The following is a 21681-nucleotide window of genomic DNA, read 5'->3' as shown; positions in this document are numbered from 1 at the left end:
TGCCACAATTGACTTACTCCCTTCACTGAAATCTGTCCCATTATCTACAAGATACAAGACAAAACAGATCTGAAGTAATTTCCACTTTCACAGATAAATACAGATACAATCAAATATTACAGCACCGTAAGTATTTTCTCCACACAGTTAACACAGCTTTCTTCAATGTGTACCTATGATAAGATGCATTTCAATTACTCATCAAATCTACTTCAATAGTACCTCCCAAACGTATGCCATTTTACTAGTCAGAAGGACGAGGGCACCAGGCACTTTCTCCTCTAAAGTCTCTCATTATCCTGACTTGGAAGTGTATAACTGTAGTCCCATTATAACTGGAAGAAAACCTTGGAACTCTGTGATCAACAGAACTGCTGGAGAGTCTTAACACAAGAGCAGTAGCATCTGAAACCAAAACCTTGTCAACACCTCAAGAGCAAATAGGGACAAACAATAAATGAGATTATATCATCGATGCCCACAGTCCATAAAGGAATGAAAAAGAAGGTGAAATTAGACTCATCAGTCAGTCTTCACTTTGTAGAATTGGTCTTAATATTTCAGTGAAACTAAACAAACAAAAGTGCGGGATCTAACCTTGTGGAATGATACAAATGAACTGGGTGTGCTCAGTTCTCTAGGTCAACCACTCTGAGAAAGAAAGGAACAGGAAAACAGAGAAATGACACACCTGTGTTTACATAAATGCTTGTCATTTCTCACATGATGAAATATTATTGAATTATTGGCACTGTAGTTAGGCAGAGGAACACAGCATCCAACAAGCTTAGAGAGATCCCACCACAAGGTGGAAGTAAAATGATTGAGCTGTCAATGTGTTTTTGTGCAACACCCAAAGTGCTGGATAAAGTCAGTCACGTAGCATTTAGGCAGGAAATACAGTCACGACCCTACAACTTGAATTAATGAACTGTTCAGATGAAAGGTCTTGACCTGAAATATTGACTGTCCATTTCTGTCCATACATGCTACCTAGCCTGCTGAGTTCCTCTAGTGCTTTGCATGGTCTTTTTGATGGTGTTAGTTTGGGAAAATAATTCCCACCTGTAAAAGCATCTAACTGTTCGCAGTCTGAAGTAGAAAGTGAACATGCCGGGAATGTGAAGCAGATCAGTCAACACCCATGGAAGGCAAACATTAATGAATATTTCAGATGTTAATTCTGGGCTCTGCTTTCAAAACCTCCATGAAATCATAGAACACCAACATAAACCTAATCAAGGTTACAAGTGACATCCTCCGTTACTAGTCAACCTCCGTGCGGCTGTCGACACACTCAGCCATGCTGTCCATCTCCAGCACCCCAGCTTTGCTGTCTCACTTGATTTCACCTTTGCATATTCTAACATAACCTGAGCAGTGAGCTCTGATCCTCCCTGCGATGTTTCGTGCAGAAGCCTCTCTGTATCATTTCGCGGTCCCCTCCGCATGCTTATTAATTTGTTGCTCCTCTGCAGCACATCAGGGGCTCTGTACACAGATGTTACACAATTCCATATTGCTGATTTCCCTTAACACCTTCATCGCCAATGTGTGCTCAAACTCTGGTCCATCATATGCAAATAGATGAACTTTAGGCAACTGTTATTTCATATTGACATATTTTGGTAGGAATTGATTCATGAAACAATTCGTGTTCACACCTAAACATGTTGGCAGGAAAAAATATTGAAAGACAATAGAAATAAAGGATATGGTAGCATTGGATGCAGGGATAAAGAGACTTGGAGTGGTCTGCGCACATGTTTTTGATAGTAGCAGGAGAGGTCGAGCAGTCTGTAAGGGAAGCAGGTTCCTGCACTTATAAATAGAAACGACGAATACAAAAGCCAGGAAGTTATGCTGAATCTAACTGAAACCCCAGTACAGCCCCAGCTGCTGGCATTGCCTCTAATTTTGGACACTGATGCAAGGGTCTGGGGGTGGTGCAGAAGAGGTTTGCTGGAATGGACTCCATGGACGAGGAATTACAGTTAGGCAGCTAGACTGGAGAGATTGGTTGCTGTCTTTAGAGCAGAGAAGGCTAAAGGGATGCGATAGAGAATCAGATTTAATATCATCGTCATATGTAGTGAAATCTGTTAACTTAGCAGCAGCAGCACTATGCGATACATGATATAGAAAAAAATAAATAAATAAATTGCAGCAAGTAACATATGCATATTAAATAGTTAATTGAAAAATAGTGTGGAAACAGAAATAATGAAAAAGTGAGGTAGTGTTCATGGGTTCAATGTCCAATCGGATGACAGTTGGGAAGAAGCTGTGCCTGAATCGCTGTGTGTGCCTTCAAGTTTCTGTATCTCCTTCCTGGAAGTAACAATAAGAAGAGGGCATTTCCTGGGTGATGGGGTTTATGGTTAAAAATTCTCCTCTCCATTGACTCCATCTACACTTCATACTTCCTTGGGAAAGCAACCAACATAACCACGGATCCCTCCCACCCCAGTCCTCTCCCCTAAATGTATGCAAATTTGATTAATTAAAATAACTATCTCATATCAACTGCTTTATTGATTGACTAGGTACCAGTATTGTACATTAATGATGGGTTCCAGTGTTTACAGTTAGAACAGGAATTGCTGGAAATATTCAGCTGGTTAGGCCGTATTGGTGGCAAGTGAAATAGAGTTAATATTTTCTTGCATTTTCTGAGACCTGTTCTCCTTGTGCTTCAATTGACAGACACTGATTAATTGAGCATCATGAACTCTGTGGATTATTTTAGGCACTATCATGCATAAGAACACAAGAAAATATGAACAGGAGGTGAAAACCCAAATTTTCAAGCCTGCCCCTCATTGAACATAATCATGACTGGCTTATCCCAGATCTCAACTCCTCCTCTGTGCCAGATCCCCATGGTCCATAATCCCCCGCTATTTCAAAGATTTAGTTACCTCCACTAATGAGAATGCTGCCTAGATTAGAGGACATGTACTATAAGGAGAGGTTAGAATTGTTTTTGCTGAAGCAGTGGAGGCAAAGGGGAAACCTCATTGAACTTTATAAGATCATGAGAGGCATTGATCGAGTAGACAGTCAGTATCTTTCCCAAGGTCAAAATAGATAGGTAGATAGACATACTTTATTGATCCCGAGGGAAATTAGGTTTCATTACAATTGCACCAACCAAGAACAGAATACAAACATAACAATACAAAACCACAAACAATCAAATAATAACATGTAAGCCATGCCAGATGGAAATAAGTCCAGGACCAGCCGATTGGCCCAGGGTGTCTGACCCTCCAAGGGAGGAGTTGTAAAGTTTGATGGCCACAGGCAGGAATGACTTCCCATGACGCTCAGTGCTGCATCTCGGTGGAATGAGTCTCTGGCTGAATGTACTCCTGTGCCGAATGGTGTAAATGATGTTGCACACCGACGTCGGGTTGGCAGAGGGAGGGATGTACACGACAACCACAATTGTATGTGACATTTCCCTTGGCAAATAATATAGCTGGAGTCCAACAGCAAAAGATTCAATATCCGGGCTACAAACACAAATAGAATGTCTACTATTGGAGGGCATTCAAGGTGAAACATTTTTTACACAGAGATTGGTGAGTGCCAGGGCTGGTATGGAGGCAGACACAACTGGATAGAGGTGTATGGGCATTATGTAGCCAGAGGTAGTAGGTGTGATTATCTTAATTAGTTCAGTATGACATCGTGGACTTAAGGACCTGTTTGTGTGCTGTATTGTTCTATGAGCCACCCTCTGGGGCAGAAGGTTCCAGAGGGTGGAGAGATAGTATAACGTGATGGGTGAATCCGGATGAGGGGGGAGGTGGGAAGGTGGAGACGGGGAGGTGAGGAGAAAGGAAATGGGGTGAGAAGCTGGGAGGTGAAGGATGGAAAAAGCAAAGAGTTAAAGAGGAATGAATCTGATAGGAGAGGACAGTAGACCATCAAGTAAAGGGAGGGAGGTGGGGAACCAGTGGCAAGAAGATTTAGGCGATGAAGGTGGGGCAGAAAACAGACATCCCACCCTGCAAAAACTCACTTCAGGGAGGTAGCACCCCCGTCCCCCGCAACCCCATATCACCCCCCCCACCTGGTTGACCTCCAAGGGTGTATGTAATACTTTGATTAGTGATTTTGTCTAATCTGTAAACCAAGTTGAGTATATGCAGAAAATGTGACATTAAAATATGTACTTATATTATATTATATTATCATGAAGTCATTCTTTTATTCTATTACAACTTTAAGCAAGTCTACAGGGAGTTTGGCCTCATCACGTAGGACATCAATAGGGTAGCTCCTTAGCAGCTAGCCAGCTAGTTTAAATAACGTTAGCTATGCTAATAAATGAATGACACCTGTTAAACTCACCTCAACATGTCTTTTACACTTTAACCCACCTCAGGCAATAGAAAAGTCACTGTTGCAAACAGTGCAGCGAGCAACACTGTCATTATTTTTGAGGTTGGCTGTAAAGCCCGCCCACAGAGAAAACTGATGGTCTACTTAGCACAAAGAGAGACTAATCAGGATGCTTGCTCTCGCTCTCCCTCTCAAAAAAATCGATTTCCAGGATATTGTATATAATTTGCGGGTGCCAGGGAGCTGCTATCAATATGCGGGAGACTCCTGGAACTTCCGGGAAAGGTGGGATGTCTGAGAAGGGGAAAGAGGCCAGAGGCATAAGGGGAAACAAAGATGGCGGGGCACAGAGGGGAGTGGTAACCAGAAGATAGAGAAACCAATACTGATGCTGTCAGTTTGAAACCGACCAAGATGTTGCTCCTTGAATCTGTGTTTGGCCTCAGTGTGACAATAGAGGAGGCCGTGCACAGACACGTCAGTGTGGAATGGAAAGTGAAATTAAAATGGCTGGCCACTGGGAGACCATATCATTTACGATGGATGGAATGAAGGTGCTCAACCTGGTCTCACTGATGTAGAGGAGATCACACCAGGAGTACAGAAATGACCACGGCGGATTTACATGTGAAGTGTTGCCTCTTCTGGATGGACTGTTTAGGCTCCTGAGTGGAGGTGAAAGGACAGGTGTAACAATTAGCACAGTTACAGAGTTAAGTGTCTGAAGGGGAATCGGCGGGGGATGAGCAGCCAAGGGAGTCAAGGCGAGAGTGATCTCTGTGGAAAACGGGGGAGGGGGGGGAGATGTTTAATTACAACACGGGCTACTTTCAGTGTTTAACAAACAATTCTGGACATGGAGAGGATTACCAAAATATAATATTTTAAATATTATAATATTTTAATATTTACTAATTTTTACTATTCTTAATATTTTTAATATTTAATATTTGTAATCCAGGGAGCAGGAAGCGCAGAATCGAATATCGCTGTGATGATTATACGTTCTACTATCAATTGTTTGGCGACAATAAAGTATAAAGTATATAAGAAACATGTGATATCTTTATAATTCCTGCGCTCCACATAACAGTAAGCTTCACGTATCTCTCACACCGATACAAATAAATAAAGACAAAGGAATCGTCTGGGCGCAGAGTGGGACGCAGGAAAATTCCAACAAGGTGAAGGGCCTTTTAAAGAACGGTGCCGAACTTTTTGCAATATCCTTTGAGAAAATGCTCACAACGGCAGACGCTAAATACTTGTCCAGACGTTTGCGTTTCCTTGATACATCGGGGAATGAAGCCCTTGAAGTAGGAAAGGGGTGGGGAAAGGAAATGTCCAGAAAGAAAAATAAACTGGGAACACTGTAGATCGGTTTGTAGGCGCTGCAACTCCCGTCTCAGTGCCCGCCCTTGTTCACTGAGGTTCACACTTCGCTCCATCATTGGTCAAGTCAAATGTCAATAATTCCCCTCCCTCTGCCCTGTGGACCTGACAGATCCTCGCAGATTTGAAACTTTTTTCCCTCCTTTTCTTCCTCCCGGAATCCAGTTTCAAACTCGGCCGACAAGGGGTTCGGTCTGTCTCAGCGCCGGCCGTCGCATGTTTACCAGGCGAGTGAATCACCCGCTGGAACCTAGTCCTTTAAAGCTGTCCGGAGGAAGCGGAAAGCTTCTTAGGGGGGAAAAGTTGAGAGAAGTTGGCTGGTCGCTGCGGCCGTCCGCGGTTTGAGGAAACCAGGTAAAGCAAACAGTGATTTCAGCGCAACAAAGAGGCTGGTTAATACGTAAAGGTAAAAATAAACGAATGAAGCAAATTGTTTAACTGTGTGTAAAATACAACTACAGGGATTCAAGGTCTGTGGTTGCAGTGTTTGATTTGTTGAAGTAACCTAGTCTGGGACGTCTCTCCTCCCACAGACCAGAGGATTGGAAATATGTGGAATGAAGGGGGTTTACCGTGCTCTCTTGCAGCCTACTTAAAATAACTTAACTTGTGAAGGATTGATTGATTGTTCTGAGTATTTTCCATCCTCCATGTTTACACAGAATTTCAACTGCTTTCTCTGTCCAAGAATTGTATTCTTCTCTTGTCATTAAAGTTTAAAGCAAATTATAACCATGTTTGTTTTTCTTTTATAATTATATTACAAAATGCGTTGCCCTGAGGTGGAACCCGTTTAATGTCAATGTTTTTGTAATTTTAATGATCATTTGTCCTCACTGCATCAAGTTATCGTGACGTGTGACTGAGCCAATCATAAGTGCAACAGGCGTTGGAGTGTTCAACTGCACCAATCAGACGAGCACGAAACCGGAGGCAGAGAGTTAAATGGTCTCCCTGGTAACGTGTAACAAACCTGGAGTGTGTGTTTCACCTGAGCAGCTCTACCTCCGGTTCACGAGACTCATATTTTCTTACGACTCGTGTTACACCGGGTATCATTGCTCTCTCTGGGTATCAAGTGGCCATTTGTCACGCTGTACATCATTAATCTCCTTAATGAGCCGGAATGTTAAAGTCAGAGTGAAACTTTCAGTATGAGCACTCTATGACTAATATACAACTTTAATTCGATGTCCTTAAATATGAGATCTGGAATTTTATTGGACCTTAAAAACTGCGATAGTAGACATTAGATTCCTAATCTGCTCTTAGATTCAGGACAGATCTCTGACATTAATAATGTCATTCGGGAGGGGGTGGGGAAAAGGAGTGATAGGGTTGAGATATTTATATTCCACAGCAACAATGCGCATTTATTATTGGTGTTTACTGTCATATCAGATGTCCTAAGTTTGCCACAGACACGCCATTGTCTTGGTTTGACATTTGCGATGCCTTTGGCAATCCAAGTGACTTAGTTTCATTAGCAAAAAGAATTCTTTCATTTTGCTCTGACTCAATCCAATTTGGCACAAACTCTGTTTGCATTGGACTTTGAAATCAATTTCAAAGGTGGGCGGGGGAGCTATGGTTGTGCTTTGAAGGCGGTTTTCCTCATTTGTTTATCCTTCAATGTGTGTCTGGTGGCTCTGAATGGCTAATCTCTAATACATGAGATGGTGTGGGCTAACTTTTGAGGCCACTCCCCTGTATTCTTGATTTGTAGCCTGGAGTATTGAATCTAAATGAACGGGAGGTGTTGAAAAGGTTGCGAGTAATCACCAAATGTTTGATTGTTAGTCCCATGATCTTGATCTGGAAAAAATCTTTCTATATTTCTACAATTACTGGCACTTGTACTGATATTCCCAACATTCACCTTATGCTGCCAGACGTTCTTTAGACAGGTAGAACAAAAATTGCTGGAAGAACTCAGCAAGTCTGACAGCATCTGTGACTGGTCCAGATGAAAGGTCTCGACCTGAAAGAACTGCTATCCATTTTCTTCCACGGATGCTGCCTGACCCACTGAGCACGGCAAACGTTTTGTTTGCTGCTCCAGATTCCAACATCTGCAGTCTTCATATAAGAGATGGATCTTGTACTTTATACTTTATTGTCGCCAAACAATTGGTACTAGAACGTACAATCATCACAGCGATATTTGATTCTGCGCTTCCTGCTCCCTGGATTACAAATCGATAGTAAATATTAAAAATTTAAATTATAAATCATAAATAGAAAATAGAAGAATGGAAAGTAAGGTAGTGCAAAACAAAACCCAAGAGGCAGGTCCAGATATTTGGAGGGTACAGCCCAGATCCGGGTCAGGATCCGTTCAGCAGTCTTATCACAGATGAAAAGAAGCTGTTCCCAAATCTGGCCGTAGGAGTCTTCAAGCTCCTGAGCCTTCTCCTGGAGGGAAGGGGGATGAAAAGTGTGTTGTCTGGGTGGGTCATGTCCTTGATTATCCTGGCAGCACTGCTCTGACAGCGTGCAGTGTAAAGTGAGTCCAAGGATGGAAGATTAGTTTGTGTGATGTGCTGCACTGTGTTCACGATCTTCTGCAGCTACTTTCGGTCTTGGACAGGCCAACTTCCATACCTGGTTGTGATGCACCCTAGAAGAATGCTTTCCAGATTCGAGATTCAAGATTCAAAGAACTTTATTGTCATTCTAACCATACATCAGCTCTGCAGGGCAGAATGAGACAGCGTTTCTCAGGGGCAGTGCAATCGTAAGAAACACTGTCTCATTTTATGGTGCATCTATAAAAATTAGTGAGGGTTTTAGAGGACAGGCCAAATTTCTTTAGTTTTCTCAGGAAGCAAAGGCGCTGGTGGGCTTTCTTGGCAGTGGACTCTGCTTGGTTGGACCAAGTCAGGTACTGTGGACAACAAGCATACTGCAGCCATTTATGGCTTATTGGGACCAGAAGCTTTGTTTTATCTTGGTATCCTATTCCGGGGTGTAGAAGCTTACAGATGGCTGCATTATTTTTAACTGTTCCAGTCGAGACCAACATAAACTTCTTTTCAGTTTCACATCTCGGCACCACGTCAGAGACTAGATTTACTCAGTGACTCATTAATAGGAATCAATAATTGCATGTAGTAATTTTTCAGAGCTTTGCTGTTCTTCTAAAAATGGGAGATGCTGGAAACACTCAGCACGTCAGGCAGCAGATGGGGAAAGGGAGACAGAATAAGTTGAAGACCCTTCATTGTTAAACTTTCCCTGGAGCAAAGCTGACTTTTGCCTTTGTTAAAAACCGGAATTGCTTCCCTGTCTGGTCAGTGAACCAAAGTATTTTGGGAAGTTTTTGATATGTCCTGTTAGTCATCATCAAAAACTGTTTATCTTGACTCCCATCTGGAAATTTTCCATATTTCCTCATATTCTGAACTTCACTGTATAATGATCGCATGAGTGCCCTGTGATCTATATATATCCACATAGACTCTCTGGGATGCACTGCACTGGACTTTCTAAAAATACTCAGAACATACAGTTGTTAATCTGGGAGCCTTTTACGATCTCTCCCCATAGACATTTATTTTCATGCTGGTGAATGTCAGCAAGTTGCCCACAGAAAATCATTGGATAATTCAGCGGGTGCCTTTTGGGTTATGCAATTTTACAGAAATCACTTATTAGTTACTTCCTGTCTTCAGCCAATATCTGCCTTCTGCGTAGCAATATTACAGGGACATTGGTTTAGAAACAGTGATTCAGCTCAGAGTGATTGAGACTCCAAATATTGTCGTCAGTAACTCAAGCAAGTTAGGAACCGAATGTGGGGTATTTAGGTCTCTGTATCCAGTGTCACTCTGCAGTTGCGTTATCAAGGGGACCATCTGGGAAGATGGTATGGCTAAAAGTGCAGTTACTGACTGTGTTTGGTAAAAACATTTTTCTTGCATTTTCTTTATTTGGGTAAGTGTCAGTTGTTCATTTATTTGCATACTTGGCCCTGAGTCAGAAGATTTTGCTCATCCAAATTCCATTATGGAATCTTGAACGCAAATCTAAGCAGATACTCTACTGTAGTAATGTGGGAACACTGTACCACAATAGCCACCGGTTTCTAGACAAGGTGATAAACCATGGACCCTTTCTACTTTCAAAGTAAAAAAGAATCGAGGGTTTATCATAAGGCTGAGGCACCCATGCAGCCATCCAGCGTGCTCTGGTGTTTAGGTGATTCCCAGAGGATGATTCAGCTGCTCTCCGTGGTAAGCCCATTTGCTTCTGGTGTCTGTTCCCAGAACCAAGGGAGGGGTCCGCTTGAGTTCCGAGATCAGTTACTTCCAACTAGTTCAAATATGTTTTACTTCCAGATCTGGGTGCAAATAAAGAATTATTGGCATTAATTTGAGGAACAACAGGTATCCATTTCTTGACTAATTCTTTTCACATGCTCTCTGCCAATAAAATGATTAATCTAGTCATTTTCTTGTTGTTGATTTTGAAAGCTAGCACTGGTGAAACTGGTTGCTGCATTTTTTTTTACAATACCACATGGCTACATTTTGAAAGTACTCTGGCTGTTGAGATGAGTGCAATATCCGAAAAGAGATATAATAGGAACAGTATGTACAGTGGACTCTGGTTAATTGGGACACACCAGTACATCTTAGCCCAATTAAGCAGCTGCCCCAATTAGCCAAAGTTTCATGAAAATAGTTAAAAATATATTTTTTTAAAAAATACAGATTTATCTTTTAGCTGTGTCTTCCTGGTCATTGGATCTCACTGTAGGTCGCACCCAGCCAGTCTGTTGGAACTGACTTCACATGCTAGGACAGGCAAGTCCTATCTCACCAGGGTATAAGACCCGCCAGCTACCCTCACCTAATTTAGCCCGCGCTGTCGCTTGCAAACTACTACTTGAAGCCACAGGTGAGAGCTAAGTGTTCACTGGGGATCAAAGATGACATTCAAGATGATTATTGATGCTTTCAAATTATTTGTAGTTCCTAAGCTGTTGAAGTAGTGAAATTCTTTCACTTTCACTCAACCATTTCTGGCACTTCCAAGTCTGAACGCTTGAAATCGCAGTGAGCAAAACAGTTCTGAATTGTCTTCCAGCTTATTTCTCTCCAACTATCAGTGACATACATCACTGCTTTCTGAGCACAAGCACATCCAACTGACGCTATTTAAAAACTATTTGTTCTAAGCACGGTGTGGAGTCTGACGGGCACATGACATGCATGTCATTGATGCTAGTTAGAAAATGTTCACCGGTGGTCTCCTGCCCCAGGTAAGCGGCGTGTTGTCTCAAATAAATGAAGGGAAGCCCAGCTATTCTCTCGATTTGTTTTTGTTCTGTAAATGTTGTCCCAAAATAAGTGACTACCCCAATTAACCAATGGTCTAATGAACTGGAATCCACTGTATTTGATGGATACTTACCATAACAATAAAATATATTTATTTAATCTGCAAAAAGACCCACCTATTTTCATACAGCCACTGGTGTGCCCAGTAGTTTATCACAAATAATAATGGAGATGCAAGAAATTACAGATGCTGAAATCTGGAGTAAACAGTGATAGTCTTGCAGCTGCAAGAAACTGTGTGAAAATAAATCCTTCCAGGGTTGAATTCAGGGTGGACGCATGGATTTATTTTTGAGATGCAGTGTGGAGACTAGATTTAAGGTTACAATGAGAGCTGGAGGCAGTCAGCATACAGAACTCAATAGGCCTTCTGTTCCTTTGCAGAAAAAGTTACATTATTAACCCTGATACAAGCAATTCAAAATGTGTAACTTAAAAAAACACAGTGGAAAAGGAATTTTTATTTATAACTTTCAACAATCTTGCAGCCTCTGGCAACAATGCTGCCACATTCTCAATGTTCCTCTTTACATTGCCCTCTACCAACTCACCTCCCCTGGTATGAGTTTCCAATATAAGAACTATAAATTACTACTGGTATGTGTAATTTTTTTTAATTTACAGACAAAATGCTGGATGTTTCACTGATGATGGAAAGTAAAATCTGAAACACAAGCAATGCAGATAAGAGGGAGAAAGCGAGCCAAAGACCTGACTGTGCTGAAATGCGTTTAACAAGCTGGGAGGAAGCTTCAGGGATGATTGAGCTGGTGGTGGTGGCGAGGCAGAAAGATTTGAAGCAATGTGTGCATGTTTGTCAGTGAAGTTAGGGAATATGGACAGGGAAATGTGACTGAAGCTAGTTTCTAATACCATAGGTCAAAGCTTGAAGGGAAGAGGGTGCAATCAGATACGTAGTGGAAAACACTTTCTTAGCAGAATTGATTCTCAAGTATGTCAATAATGGAGGTGAGAACACAACCAAAATCAAATTTCCTTGAGCCTAAGGACTCAATTGCTGGGAATGCCCAAACATAACAGAAAGTAGTAAACTTTTCAGCCTCTCCTGTCTGCTACTAAACAGGAGCACATCCTTCTTGGTGAATGTGCTAATATATTGAATTACTTTGATCACCAATCTTTATTTTGTGATTTTTTTTCCCCTCCCTCCTGGTGTTTAGAGCTTGCTCCTATTTTCTCTGTTGGCTGAAATCATAACTCCAGCTGCAGCACTGAAATGACTATGAGAAAGCAAAAGTTGAGATCGGCAGTTTTCAGTCTGTTGCGGACTTTCCCCGGTATCTGGGAAGCTATGTGTGGCCTGCAGAGTGAAAACAGCTTTGCTGGGTGAGAGTATGTGTTTGTCTTTGACAAGTCACCTGCGCGTCAGACAGAGCAAAGGCAGATAACTCGGGCGTGACCAAGATGCTGGTGATGTTTTTTCAGTACACTGACTGCACTAAAGAAGAAAGAAATTGCATTTTAAATTTCAAGATCGTTTATTGTACAGGAGAATAAAGGAGAACAAAATGATTTTTACTCCGGATCCAATGCAGCATAAAAAAACACAATAACTGGATAGCACACAACAACAAAACCAAAACAAAAAGTAGAATAAGTAGAAATGTAAAAACAATTCTATAAAACACAACGTACAAGTAACTATTATATACACAGACTGATTGTATGTATATAAGTGACACTAGGTGATGTGTATGTAGTGGGGGTGGTGTGGGTTAATGGGTGGTGGTGTTGATCTGCCCGAATATTTGGGGAAAGTAACCGTTTCTGAGTCGAGTGGTCCTGGCATGGATGCTTGCGTAGCCTCTTCCCAATTGGGAGTGGGACAAACAGTCCATAAGCAGGGTGGTTGGGATCCTTCATGACATTGCTGATCTTCCGACACTTTTCTGTATCTGTATCTATCTGCCTGATGGTGGGTAGACTGGTGGCAGTTTTAACCACCCATTGTAGAGCCCCTAACTTGTAGAGCCTCAGGGGCTACACGAGTGGTATGGTTTGATTTGTAACACTATTGAATATATTGACAAAATTATACTGCAAATGTAAGCATCTTGCACTGTTTTTACTTTCTTCATATATTTATATATGTATATATGTGTATATTTAGAGTAAATTTAAAGAAAAAGTGGGGAGAAAAGAAAACATGCCAGAAAGGGCATCAGGGTCCCTGGAGCTGTAGCATTGTGAAAGGAAGCCCTTTTGAAATAGAGTACAAGTGATTTAAGGATTTGGTTTGATAATGATGATTAATATCATTGTGTTAGTAATTGAGCAGGTTAAGTAGAAGCAAATTGCCTCCTCTGAGAGCTCCTGAAATCTAAAATTAAATGCAAAAAATTTAGAGGATAAAACAAGAGAATTTTGTCTGCACAGTTGTTTTGTCAGGCTGTAGATTGCATTGTCATTTAAACACTGGAGCAGATGACACTCCATCATGTTACCAACGGACCCGGTAGATGCTTAACAATAATAATCATAATTAATTTATAGAACATTTTTATACAAACTTGCAGTTCAAAAGTACTTCACAATGGGATGAAGTACAAACAGAAAAATAAAAGACAAAATGATGTTAGTTGAAAGCAAGGTTAATTAAATAGGTTTTTAGTTGGTGTTTAAAAGTGTCAACTGAATCTGCATCCATTCTAATTTTAGATATTGAGTTCCACAGTTCAGGAAAATAGGTTTTTTTTAAAAAAAAGTTGACCTGCCAATTTTCTTTTGAGGGATTTCTCCTTTCTCCAACCCCCTCTTTCATCAATCAACTTCCCAGCTCTTTATTTCACTCCTCCCCATCTGGTTTCGCCTATCACCTTGTGTTTCTTCCTCCCCTCCCCCCACTTTCTTACTCTGACTCCTCATCATTTCTCCAGTCCTGCTGAAGGGTCTTGGCCCGAAACGTCAACTGTACTCTTTTCCATAGATGCTGCCTGGCCTGCTGAGTTCCTGCACAATTAGGTGTGTGTTGCAATCCTTTGAGGGGGGGATTGTTTAAATTTAAGGAAATTTTCCACATTTTTCTTCAGGCAAAATGAATAATAAGAAATGTTAACAAGGCAGAGTTAACAAATGTTAACAAGTGTAGGGTAAAAGCTCATGAATGATCAACAGCACCACAATGTCTGGTTGGCCCAATGATAAGCTTTCTTGTATTGCAATTTCAGACTCTACTTTTGACATTTGCTATTAGATGCTGTGCCGTATATTTTATTATGCATGAAGTTGTCTGTGGTGATGAAACTAACAGGTGATGTTTTATAGGTGCCGGGAAGCCTAAAAAAAATATTACACATGTACACTTTGCATGTCAGTTAAATTGAATGGATAGAAAATGTTAACAGAAAAATATGGTGAATGCTTTAGGTCTTGAATGCAAAATTACTAATAATTCATAGATATGCATTTTAATTTGAAACCCAAAATGCTGTGTTTGTATTTCCATTTTTAATCTTTTCCAGTATTGAGGTGCAATCTTGCCATGATTCCTATGGAATTGTTGCTGGGTCTTATCATTGGCTATGTGGTCTGATTAATCTTCTGGCAAGGTTTTGATATAGGGTTAAAGTGCCTGGTTATGTATTTATCCTGAAACCTTCCATCAGAGAAATATTAATTGTATGTAACAGATTCCAAAAGGGAATTCTTTGTTTAACATGTAGATGGACATTGATAGTTTGGAGAATATTAACAATACGAGTTTAACTTATTTCCCAACATCTTTCACCTTCACGTTCCTCTCTCCTCCCCCCCCCCCACCACCGCCCGCACCTGTACTTTGCCCTTCACTCTTTGCCAAACCGCTGAGGTGTAAGTACAGGACTGCAGGCTGTCTGTGTCTGTGAGCTCACTTTAGCTCTGAATGCTATTGATTGCTTTTATTATATGTGCGTTGTTTTTCTCTCTCTCTCTGTGCATTGGCTGTTGGTCCTTTGTTCCAAATGGGTTCTTTTGGGTTTCTTATTTTGTGGCTGCTGTAAGCAGAAGGTTGTATAATTTATGCATACTTTAATAAATGTACTTTGAACTGTGCTCTGTTCCACTCTGTGTGACCGGCCACATCTGTCAGCAGTGCACAAGATCATCAAAAGGCACATCATCAATAGTTGCAATCCCATCCTTGCACCATTTCAACACACACACACGCATTTCCATAACACCTTATTCATTGTATAGCCGATGAATAGTTCTGAAATGTAACCTTCTATAAGAGGCTCAGCCCAAATTGTACACAGCAAGCTCTTGAACACAATGTGTCATGGAGTTTTACAGCGTGAAGCCAGGCCCTTTGACCTAATTTTCTATAGGAGCACAATTGAGAGCATCCTGACTGGCCTCATCACTGTCTGGTATGGGAACTGTACTTCCCCCAGTCATGGGACTCTGCAGAGAGTGGTGCGGACAGCCCAGCGCATCTGTAGATGTGAACTTCCCACTATTCAGGACATTTACAAAGACAGGTGTGTAAAAAGGGCCCAAAGGATCATTGGGGACCCGAGTCACCCCAACCACAAACTGTTCCAGCTGTTGCCATCTGGGAAAGGGTACCACAGCATTAAAGCCAGGACCAACAGGCTCCGGGACAGTTTCTTCCACCAGGCCATCAGACTGATTAATTCACGCTGACACAACTGTATTTCTTTGTTATATTGACTGTCCTGTTGAACATACTATTTATTATAAATTACTATAAATTGCACATTGCATATTTAGATGGAGATGTAACGTAAAAAATTTTTACTCATGTATATGAAGGATGTAAGTAATGAAGTCAATTCAATTCAATCAATGCCTCATCCACAAGTGTAAGCTCCTTGGAACAGATCAGTGCTTCAGTCTCCAGAGCGAACCCAGCGTAAAGGAACTGTATTGCAACAAGAGCAGGTGAATAATGACCAACAGCATGAACTGTGGCTAACCTCATAGTCATAGTCATAGTCATACTTTATTGATCCTGGAGGAAATTGGTTTTCGTTACAGTTGCACCATAAATAATAAATAGTAATAGAACCATAAATAATTAAATAGTAATATGTAAATTATGCCAGGAAATAAGTCCAGGACCAGCCTATTGGCTCAGGGTGTCTGACCCTGCAAGGGAGGAGTTGTAAAGTTTGATGGCCACAGGCAGGAATGACTTCCTATGATGCTCTGTGCTGCATCTCGGTGGAATGAGTCTCTGGCTGAATGTACTCCTGTGCCCACCCAGTACATTATGTATTGGATGGGAGACATTGACCAAGATGGCATGCAACTTAGACAGCATCTTCTTTTCAGACACCACCGTGAGAGAGTCCAGTTCCATCCCCACAACATCACTGGCCTTAACGAATGAGTTTGTTGATTCTGTTGGTGTCTGCTACCCTCAGCCTGCTGCCCCAGCACACAACAGCAAACATGATCGCACTGGCCACCACAGACTTGTAGAACATCCTCAGTATAGTCCACCTTCCACCTTCCAACTTCCACCTAACTCCCCTGAAACACCCACCCTTCCCTTAAGCACTAACTGCATGTGCCCAACTGAAAAAAAACTAATTGTACAGGGACCATGGTTCGTTACAGGACACATACCGACATGGATAGAGGAATGGCTGACGGACAGGAGGCAGCGTGTCGGAATAAAAGGAGCCTCTTCTGGTTGGCTGCCAGTGACTAGTGGTGGTCCTCGGGTCAGTATCGGAACCACTGCTTTTCTCATTGTTTTTTTTCAGTAATTTGGATAATGGAATAGATGACTATGTGGCAAAGTTTGCAGATGATACAAAGATAGGTGGAGGGGTAGGTAGTGCTGAGGAAGCAATGCAATTGCAACAGGACTTGAACAAATTGGAAGAATGGGCAAAAAAAAGTGGCAGGTGGAATAAATACAGTGCTGGGAAATGTATGATAATGTATTTTTGTAAAAGGAACAATAGTGTGGACTGTTATCTAAAAGGGGAGAAGGTTCAAACATCAGAGGTGCAGAGGGACTTGGAAGTCCTCGTACAAGACTCCCAGAAGGTTAATTTACAGGTTGAGTCTGTAGTAAAGAAGGCAAATGCAATGTTGTCATTTATTTGAAGGGGAATAGAATATAAAAACAAGCAGATAATGCTGAGCCTTTATTAGACACTAGTCAGGCTGCACTTGGAGTATTGCCAACAGTTTTGGGCCCCATATCTCAGAAAGGATGTGTTGTCATTGGAGAGAGTCCAGAGGAGGTTCACAAGGATGAATCCAGGAATGAAAGGGTTAACATATGAGGAGAGTTTGTCAGCTTTAGACCTGTACTCACTGGAATTTTGAAGAATGCATGGGGATCTCATTGGGATCTTATTGAAACCTACTGAATATTGAAAGGACTAGATAGGGTGAATGTTTCCTATGGTGGGAGTATCCAGAACTAGAGGGCACAGCCCAAAATTGAGAGGGTGACTGTTTAAAACAGAGGTAAGGAGGAATTCTTTTAGCCAGAGAGAGTAGTGAATCTGTGGAATGCTGTGCCACAGACTGCAGTGGAGACCAAGTCCATGGCTATATTTACAGTGGAAGTTGATTGTTTCCTAATCGGTCAGGGCATCAAAGGGTATGGCAAGAAGGCAGGTGTATGGGGTTGAGTGGGATCTGGGATCAGCCATGATGGAATGGCAATGCAGACCTGATGGGCGAAATGGCCTAATTCTGCCACTACAGGTGTCCCCCGCTTTTCGAACGTTCACTTTACGAAACCTCACTGTTACGAAAAACCTACATTAGTTCCCTGTTTTCGCTAATAGAAGGTGTTTTCACTGTTACGAAAAAAGGCAGCGCACGGAAATAGCAGCATGCGAAAAAAAAGCAGCACGTGCCCCGAGCAGCCGCTCTCCCCTGGATTCAGAACGGCATTCTTGCCGGCATTGCTTAAACACATGCCTGTGAGTGGCCCTTAGTAAGATGAGTTCTAAGGTATCGGAAAAGCCTAAAAGAGCTCGTAAAGGTGTTACACTTAGTGTAAAACTAGACATAACTAAGCGTTTCGATCATGGCGAACAAAGTAAAGACGAAGTGAGTTTGGCTTATGGAAGTTGACGAAGATGATGTTGAAGAGGTTTTGGCATCTCATACCAAGAACTGATAGATGAAGAGCTGATGCAATTGGAAGAGGAAAGGATAACAATCAAAACCGAATGCAGTAGCAAACGGACCGAAAGTGAAGTCGTCCAGGATCTGAATGTGAGGCAACTTCATGAGATTTTCACTGCAATGATAAAGTACAACTTTAATTTTGAAAGGGTACATTGTTTTAGGGCATATTTGCAAGATGGTTTGAGTGCTTACAAAGAACTGTATGATAGAAAAATGCGCGAGGTGAAGCAGTCAAGCATACTGTCGTTTTTCAAGCCTTCCACATCAGCCACAGCAGATGATGAACCTCGACCCTTGACATTGAGGCAGGCAGTCAGGAGAAGATGAGCTGCCTGCCCTGATGGAAACAGATGACACCCCAGCGTCCCACCACCCCAACCCCCGGGCCGTGTACGAATACCGATCCACGAAGAATGCAGCAATAGCCGGGAGGCACCCAGCACATCCCGAAGAAAAAAAGCCAAAATAAACAAATTAATTAATTAGGTGTCGCCTGGCACGTAATTGTCAGCCCAGATCAGAGACGATTGCCATTGCGTCGCCTCTGATCTGGGCCGACATTAACGTGCCGGGCGGCACCTAATTAATTAGCTTGTTTGTTTCGGCTTTTTTCTTAAAGATGTGCTGGATGCTTCCCGGCTACCGCTCTACTCCTGCGTTCTTCGCGGATCGGTATCGGTTCGCTGCCCGGAGGGTGGGGGCCACTGCACCACCCCAATCTCCGACGACTCAGCCTAACACAGCATCATCAGTGTGCTCAGCGCTGACTTCCCAATTCTGGTAAGTGATACTACACTGTACATATATTATTTCTACTTTATATCTGCTGTGTATTTTTACATGTTATTTGGTATGATTTGGCAGCTTCATAGCTTAAAGGTTACAGGAGAGCGCTTGCACATGTTTTTGCCGAAGGCGCGTGCTCCGTGTTTCTGCCGAGAGCGCTTGCGTGAGATTTTCACTACAGAGAACAGTGTGGCATTGATTATGGAAAAGTATTTCTACTTTATATAGACTGTGTATTCATCATATCGTTCCTGCTTTTACTATATGTTAATGTTATTTTAGGTTTTATGTGTTATTTGGCATGATTTGGTAGGTTATTTTTGAGTCTGCGAATGCTCACAAATTTTTCCCATATAAATTAATGATAATTGCTTCTTCGCTTTACGACATTCCGGCTTACGAACCATTTCATAGGAACGCTCTACCTGCGGATGGCGGGGGAAACCTGTATGTCTTATGTTCTTATGGCTTGCACTTGATGTTTGCTGTCAATATGCATGCCTTTGACTTATCATATTGTTATCTACACGGGCAGTTCAGTTGCATCTGCATTTCCAATCGGTTTATTGCGGTTTGCCAACTGGATTTGCATCAAAGTGCAATCAGCCTTGCAGGACCTCTTTGTAGACCTGGTAATTGCTCTGCTGTGGGTGGACAAGCCAGTGCATATCAGCAGCCTGTTATCATTCTTTTCCTTTATTTATTGTTCCCAATTTGGGCTGAATTGCAGTTTAATCGGGGCTGTTGTTGATTGCCAAGCACTGTATCAAATTTAATCCCACATGAATAATTTGCTTTAATTATTGAAGGAATGTTGGCTGAAGACAAAAAAGGCAAAGGTCTTTTATTAAGTATTCTGAGGAATTTAACAGCCCCAATGATCTCTCTGCCTTGACAATAATTACAGCATATTGTAAAATAAATGATAGAAGGAAACTGTAATGACTTAAAGATTTTGGGTGAGAAATGTGGGTAACCATTCTTGAAACCGCCTTTCATAATTGTGTACAGCTTTTTACATAATAGTGTTTTCTTCTCTTTTCAAAGAATAGGGATTCCCTTTCTCCACCATTTATGCTATGAATCTTCTCTGTTTCCCGGACATCTGTGCTGGCCACATCCTCTCGCTGCTTTAACAGGGTTAGGGTTCCTCTTGCCTTCACTTTCCACCTCATGGGTCTATGCACCCAGCATATCATTCTCTGTAACTTCCACCATCTTCAATGGAACCCCACCACCAAACACAGCTCTAGGTCCCCCGTACTCTCTGCTTTCCACAGGGATCATTCCCTTGTCCATTCGTCCATCCCCACTGATCTCCCTCTTGGCACTTATCCCTGCAAGTGTAAGAAGTGCTACACCTGCCCATTCACCTCCTCCCTCACCTCCATTCAGGGCCCCAAACAGTCCTTGCAGGTGAGGCAACACTTCACCTGCGAATCTTTCGGAGTTGTGTACTGTACCTGGTGCTCCTGGTGTGGCCCCCTCTACATTGGTAAGACACCTCCCTCTGCAACTGGATCCTAGACTTCCTGACTGGGAGACCTCAGTCAGTCCGGATTGGAAGCAACATCTCCAACACCGTCACACTGAGCACGGGGCCCCCCCAGGGCTGTGTGCTCAGTCCCTGCTGTTCACTCTGCTGACCCACGACTGTGCTGTAACACACAGCTCGAACCACATCAAGTTCACCAATGACATGACCGTGGTGGGTCTCATCAGCAAGAATGATGAGTCTGCATACAGAGAGGAGGTGCAGTGGCTAACGGACTGGTGCAGAGCCAACAACCTGTCTCTGAATGTGAACAAAACAAAAGAGATGATTTGGACTTCAGGAGGACATGGAGCGACCACTCTCCGCTGAACATCGATGACTCCTCCATAGAGATCGTTAAGAGCACCAAATTTCTTGGTGTTCACCTGGCGGAGAATCTCACCTGGTCCCTCAACACCGGCTCCATAGCAAAGAAAGCCCAGCAACATCTCTACTTTCTGCAAAGGCTGAGAAAAGTCCATCTCCCACCACCCATCCTCACCACATTCTACAGAGGTTGTATTGAGAGCATCCTGAGCAGTTGCATCACTGCCTGGTTCAGAAATTGCACCATCTCAGATCACAAGACCCTGCAGCGGATAGTGAGGTCAGCTGAGAAGATCATCGGGGTCTCTCTTCCCGCCATTAGAGACATTTACACCACACGCTGCATCCGCAAAGCAAACAGCATTATGAAGGACCCCACACACCCCTCATACAAACTCTTCTCCCTCCTGCTATCTGGCCTGAAACATTCAGGCTCTCACGACCAGACTATGTAACAGTTTCTTCCCCCAAGCCATCAGACTCCTCAATACCCAGAGCCTGAACTGACACCCTACTGCCCTCTACTGTGCCTATTGTCTTGTTTATTATTTATTGTAATGCCTGCACTGTTTTGTGCACTTTATGCAGTCCTGGGTAGGTCTGTAGTCTAGTGTAGTTTTTGTGTTATTTTACGTAGTTCAGTGTAGTTTTTGTATTGTTTCATGTAGCACCATGGTCCTGAAAAACATTGTCTCGTTTTTACTGCGTACTGTACCAGCAGTTGAAATGACAATAAAAAGTGACTTGACTTGATATAGATCTGGGGACCGCTTTGTTGAGCACCTTCACTCCATCCGCAAAAAGTAGGATTTCCCA

The 21681-nt window shown here is 42.3% G+C and overlaps 1 protein-coding gene across 3 annotated transcripts in view; it reads left to right on the top strand.

The window, feature by feature from the left end:
• Positions 1 to 5751: 5751 nt before the first annotated feature.
• Positions 5752 to 21681, top strand: part of tnfaip8l1 (tumor necrosis factor, alpha-induced protein 8-like 1) — a 60792-nt gene continuing 44862 nt past the window's right edge. The window contains exon 1 of one of the 3 annotated variants that reach the window (XM_072244179.1): positions 5752 to 5972. The gene's annotated coding sequence lies outside the window, so the exon portion shown is untranslated. Of the gene's footprint in view, positions 6152 to 21681 lie in introns of all 3 variants that reach the window. The other 2 variants (XM_072244177.1, XM_072244176.1) reach the window with 2 other exon arrangements.

This window comes from Mobula birostris, chromosome 26, assembly GCF_030028105.1.
Source record: "Mobula birostris isolate sMobBir1 chromosome 26, sMobBir1.hap1, whole genome shotgun sequence".
In the NCBI taxonomy this organism is placed as follows: domain Eukaryota; kingdom Metazoa; phylum Chordata; class Chondrichthyes; order Myliobatiformes; family Myliobatidae; genus Mobula; species Mobula birostris.
Note: the sequence above shows the minus strand (reverse complement) of the source record. Positions and strands in the feature narration are given on the sequence as shown.